Below are 6,200 nucleotides of genomic sequence, written 5' to 3'. Positions count from 1 at the left end.
TAAGATTCGGCCAAGGAGAAGAAATAGGAAGAAGATAATGTTTTTCTTTAAATGTTTTTGTCTTATACTAAGTATTTATCCATGTGTTAATTTTTAATTATTAATTATAATTATTTAATTTTTTTAACTTTTACATTAATTCCTTCTATGTCCCTTTACAAATTTCCATACTTCTTCATATTTTTAATCCATTTTCAAAATTTTAATCACTCACATTTTAATAAAAATTTAGGTCAAAAGTCAACTCTAGATGTCAAATGACCAAAATGCCCCTCATCGGGTCATAGTCAATCTTTTTTTATAATACCGATTAAGTCCATAACCCAATGGTCACTTTGATTTTTTTATACTGCTTATTTCATTTTATTTTCATTTTAATTTTGGTCCTCAAATTGGCTTTGAATAATACTGTTCACTAACTGAATGTGGCACTATTCAGAGCGCAGAAGTCTAGGACATTACAAACCTAGTGGATTTATATAGCAAAATAAGGATGATTGCTACGGTTTCTTTAGAAGCTGAACTTAAAGCATTTGTCTCATCTTTTTACAGCTCCAGTATCATTATTTTTCTCATTATAATCAATATCTTCAGCTAGTTCAAAAGACTTTTCTCATTTTGTGTCGGCATCTGTATTATTAATATTAAAGTCAAAAGTGTCTTTATTAAAGTTTGTCTTCTAATTTCACTTTTCCAAAGCTGTCAGTCATATGCTTTAATCAGGCAGCTGTCTTCATCATTTATAACCATTGAATCTATATTATTAAGTTCGTACTATGCAGACTCCATTGCTTGTTAAGTTTGAACGTCACTAATCTGTAAATAACTTTTAGTTTTGAGTGTAAGGCAGGAGCTATTTTGAGAATTCTCTTTATAATCCAAAAAGCTTTCTCGCCGTTATAAGTTTACTATTTGTATCAGACAATTATTTCAATAAAATTATCAAAAGTTTTATTTAAGGCTTATGCTCTTCACTTGCCATTTTATAGACATATCTTGTGGATCAAAAATTATTTTACTATAGTTCAGAATTTAAATTTTTAATTCATCATATAAATATTTTACTATAATAAAGAATTAAAAACTTATTATATTATATAATCAAATTTTATTGTATTTATTATAGTACTTGTATTTTTTAAGTACAAATTTAATTAAAAATAATAATTAAAAAATAAATATATTAATTTATGTAATTAATAAATTCAAGTCATAAAAATATTTGTAGTTTAATAGTAAAAGTGTTTTTACAAATTTTTGAGTTTTTTTCCTAAGAAATTAATAACACTTGTTAGCTCAATGATTAATAACAATTTGTTGATTAAAAGTTTTAATTATATAGATTCAAAGAAAAATATAATTTCTTTATTTAGCTATATACAATGGATACATAATGGATATATATATATAATTTATTAGATTAATAGAAATAATGATATACATATATTATATATTTATTTTATATTTTATTTTTTATGAAATTTTTATATTTTATATAATAAATTTATGTGAAGCGATAACAGTTTTTGTGAAAAAATATTTTACAAATCTATTTTTTTATAATTAGTCCATTGCTTTCAATTGTGATAAAATTATTTTGTAACGCCTTCACTTTAGGTAGTCCGCACATTCTACTGTTCCGACTACTAATGTCTGTCCGGACAGTCAGGATAACTGGAACTATACTCCAATTAGAGTGAGGAGGCATAAATTGATTGAATAAAGACTAAGTAAAATTAAGAAAAAAAATAAAAGAAGTGAATTACAAATGAGTTAAATGAGTCGGTGCCCTGGTAATAGATAACCTAACGGGAAGTTGCTGTAAAGATAGCTAGTAGCCCTAAACCAGATGAAAACCCAGTGAAATAATTTTTGAGACTCCAAAAAAGAGTCATTGAGGTTTCAATGGCATTATAATGCCAAAAAAAATTAAATAAAAATTTTTAGATCAGTACAGACAATTTTAGTCTGTTAAGTAAAACAAATGGTATTTTGGTCATTTCATCTTCAAAGATGATTTTTGACCAACTTTTCCAGTTAAATAAATAATTATTATGACATAAAATATGAATAAATATTGCTAAAAATTTAATTGAAAATGAATAGAAAAGAAAGAAAAAGAAAATAACTTAAATCCTTAATTATGATGTCATAATGATGTCATTATAATGCCCTCCACCAATCATATTACAACACACCCTTTATAACCAAATTAAAAAGAGATAAAATAGGTTAAAAATGAAAAGCTAATCTCTCTTCTTCTTCCCCAAATTCTAGCTGACTTCTTCCCTCTCTCTACCTCTATTACAATTTCTTTCATTTCTCTCTCCATAACCTTGAATTCTTACCACTAAACCCTAAGTTTCCTTCATTAAACCTTGTCAATTCCTCTTGGAAAAGTGTTTGGCAGCCTAGAAAAAGAAAGAAAGTGAAGTTTAAGCTTGGGAAATATTATGTTGGTTTTACAACCACCGCAAATGCACGGATCGCTAACAGGTAATAAAGTGATGAGCAAAGTATCATTCCCACGAGGAATTTGATTAGTAAGTACCAATCTACACAGTAATTTTGACTGTTTGGGCTATCGAATAATGAGGGAATGAAAGTTGTCTATATTAAACACTAAAATAATAAACTTAAAATGAAGTAATCTATTTTGGAATAATTTCAGAATTAAGATTTCACACTTGAATCTTACTATGGATGTTATCTTGTTTATTTACTGGATTGAGAATCGTGTGCCTTGATGGAAATCGATCCTAATGTATCCTAAGTCCTCTCTCAAGGCACCTAGCGTGTATTCTAATTAACTTAAACCCGACTTTCGTGGTGATCAAATTAATTAAAATCCTTTAAGGTCTTTGACCAATTTTGAAATCCTTTAAGGTCAAAATTCCTAGGTACAAGATCTTGATTTTTTAAATTAATCTTCACCTTTCAGTCCTTCAATTAATATCTACAATCAATACTAAGTGGGTACCGGCACATAGCATGCATTAAGATCACAAGAAATTGCTATGCATTAAGATCACAAGAAAATAAAACAAGGAACAAATCTCAAATCCAATAAATAAAACTTAATGTTTATCCATAACAATGATTACAAGCATTACTCTCCCAATTCTAGAATATGAAAACTGCTCACTCATGAGTTCAACAAACATCATGATAGAAAGGTAAAGACAGTAAAAAGAAATCATATGGAAGAAATAATACAATAAAAATCCATTTAAGGAGATGGAATGAAGGAACCGAAGAGAGTTTGTAGCTTTGATCTTGTGAAACTTCAGCTAGAAAACTTGTCTTGATACTAATATTCTTCTCCTTAAGACGGTTGGAGAGAGTGCAAAATGCGAGTTTCTTTAAAACTCCTAAAAAGTGCTGTCAAAGGATCCCCCCCTTCGATTTGATGTTTTCTGCTTCTATTTATAATAGCTGTTCTAGGGTTTGGTCAATTTGAGTCCAAAAAGCCTTAGGAGTCTGATTTGAATGTGTAAACAAGAGTGGGAACTTGGGTTTAAAAACTGGCTGCCACATGGTACACAGCCCGTGTGTCACTACACGGACCCGGGCCATGTAACTTACTAGAGTGGAATTGCGGAGTCTTGCATTGGCACAGAGACTTACACGGGTCTGCGTTGGCTACACGGGCCTGGTTACAAAGGCCGTGTACTTTTGTTCTCATAAAGTTCTTCAAGCTTGTGCCTGATAGAGACTTACACGGGTCCCTGCAGATTACACGGGTCCAATTACATGACCCATGTACTTGTTTTTCTCCATTGATTCTCTTGGCTTTCTTCTGGCAGAGAGTTATACGGGTCTGTGGCTTTGCTTACATGACCCTTGTACTTTGTATCAGCAGTAATTCTCAATCTCTTGACCTCTCTAAGCTTTCCTTTGCATTCCTATACTCTAGGGCTTCACCCAAACACCTGAAATGATGCAGAAAATGTGGAATTAAGGGCTTAACAATAGAAATTATAAAAAACTAATGAAATCAACTACTATGCATGAGATTACTCACCTAAATGCTATGAGATAGTACATAAATGTGCTTAAAAAAATCTATACAATTCAAGAGTATCAAATACCCCCCAAACTTAAACTTTTACTTGCCCTCAAGCAAAACAAAACTCTATTTTAAAACACATTTCAGGGGATAACTTAAGAATATAACCAACAATTTAATAAGCACAAAATTAAACTCCTCTAACCTTCATACGGATTACCCTCTTTCAAGGCATAAGGGTTCTAATAGCTGCCTATTTGGAACTTCACCTCCTTTCATGGTGTTTCAACTAATTATTTCTCTATATAAGGCCATTAATAAGTCACAAATAGCCTATTTTATTAGGATAGACTTGAGAAACACTTACTCCCCCAACTTTGCCTCTATTTTGGATAATTATGATGAAGTGACTCAATTTCAACTCCATAGGTATATCTCAATTTTCTATCTCCACTAATGTAGCATACACTTTTCAAATGATCAAAAGGTCTTTAAAATGGTTGTAATAGGGCTAAAGGGATAATGACTTGGTTGCCAATGAAAGGTTTATAGGGAATGCAAATATGAGGATAGCATTTTATGCATAAAATACCAAGTATACTAAGTTTATTCTATTGATTTTGTCTGGAGAGGAGGGGCTTTTAGTTTTTATAGGGCCAAGCATGCTTCCATGATTCTTGAGACTTCCTTTTTCTCTTTTCTTTTTTTTTTTTTTAATTTATTTAAGTCCCTTTTGTCTTCTCTCCCAAACTCATTGCTTTTGTTGGGTTAGGAAGGCAAACTTTTCTTTGGTTTTAATTTCACACTTGCACTCTTTCTCAAGTTCTTCATCCTCTCTCCATTTTCTTTTTGCACTTTAATACACTTTTTACTTATGCATTTAGCTTCCTCAAAAGGGTAGGTATGTGTTTAGGCTAGGGGCTAGGTAAATAATATGGGTAAGCAAGGAAAATCTAAGGGATAAATATAGGCTTCAAGTTAGCTACAAGGGATATACATTTTAATTAGGGGTGGCTAAGACTTAGTGAGGCTATAGGAAAAAATGCCTTAATCATTTCTTCATCAAGCATATGCTAGGATTTCACCTTGATAGGTCTAAGAGATATGTTCTAGAGCTGCTAAGAAATTTTTAGGTTTGCTTGTATTTCAAAAAATTTTCTCCTAATTTTACAAGTTCAATGTGATAGATTAATGGCTATGAAGAGGTTTAACTAGTCTAGTTCCACTAAAGAGATTAGGTTTTTCACAGATAACATGTTAGAATCCCTTTTTGCCTATCCAGATACATTCATTCCTCTATCCCATGGAGTCCAATTATTAGCTTACTAGAAATTGGTTATAATGCTAAGTTTCACAGTTCAAAGTTTAAAATTTTCAAAAATTTTCTGAAATTTTGATACACAAGAATAACATAGCTGAATTTAAACAGTGTAATGATTATGCATGTAATGATATTTGATATGCAAGAAATAAAATGCACTTGTACCCCCCCCCCCCTCAAACTCAAACCAGACATTGTCCTCGTAGTTTCCTCTTGTTGACTATTTATTCCTATTGCATTGGCTTGCATTTTATCAAGCCTCCTTGTGAGCTGATCAAATTGGGCATTTATCATGCTTAGGGCGTCTACTTCTAGGACCCCTGTTGTTCTCCTTGCATTTCCTCTTTCATTTGACCACTCATAATTATGGTATGCAACCCTCTCTAAAAGTTTAAGTGCTTGTGTCGCTGTTTTCTCCATTAGGTCACCTTCTGCAGCTGAATCAACTATGCTTCTTATAGAGGGTAGTAACCCATTATAGAAGTTTTGCACTAGTAGCCAATCCTCTATGCCATGGTTTGGACATTCCCTCTGTAGGTCTTTATATCTTTCTCATGCATCATAGAGTGATTCACCTTCCTTTTGTCTGAAGGTGTTGAGCTCAAGTCTCAGTCTTACAGTCTTTGTAGGTGGGAAGTATCTTGCTAGAAAAGCTTGCGAGAGGTTTTCCCATGTGGTGAATGTTCCAACTAGTTGAGAGAGTAACCACTTCCTTGCTCTGTCTCGAAGGGAGAATGGGAATGCCTTGAGTCTTATGGCTTAATCAAAAACTCCATTCATCTTGAATGTGTCACATAGGGCGAGAAAGCACTGGAGGTGATAGTGTTTAATCTTCTGTTGGTGAACCTCCAAACTGGATTTATTGAATCA

General features: G+C 32.0%; 1 non-coding gene across 1 annotated transcript; it reads left to right on the top strand.

Moving 5' to 3' along the window:
• The first annotated feature begins 5,838 nt into the window (after window positions 1-5,838).
• LOC131178938 (small nucleolar RNA R71) lies at window positions 5,839-5,945 on the top strand. Its single transcript, XR_009147945.1, has one exon. It is a non-coding gene; the product is annotated as a small nucleolar RNA R71 (small nucleolar RNA).
• Window positions 5,946-6,200: the final 255 nt, after the last annotated feature.

The sequence above is a fragment of the Hevea brasiliensis genome, chromosome 3 (genome assembly GCF_030052815.1).
Source record: "Hevea brasiliensis isolate MT/VB/25A 57/8 chromosome 3, ASM3005281v1, whole genome shotgun sequence".
In the NCBI taxonomy this organism is placed as follows: domain Eukaryota; kingdom Viridiplantae; phylum Streptophyta; class Magnoliopsida; order Malpighiales; family Euphorbiaceae; genus Hevea; species Hevea brasiliensis.
The sequence above is the reverse complement of the archived record's forward strand: the minus strand, read 5'-3'. Positions and strand labels throughout refer to the sequence as shown.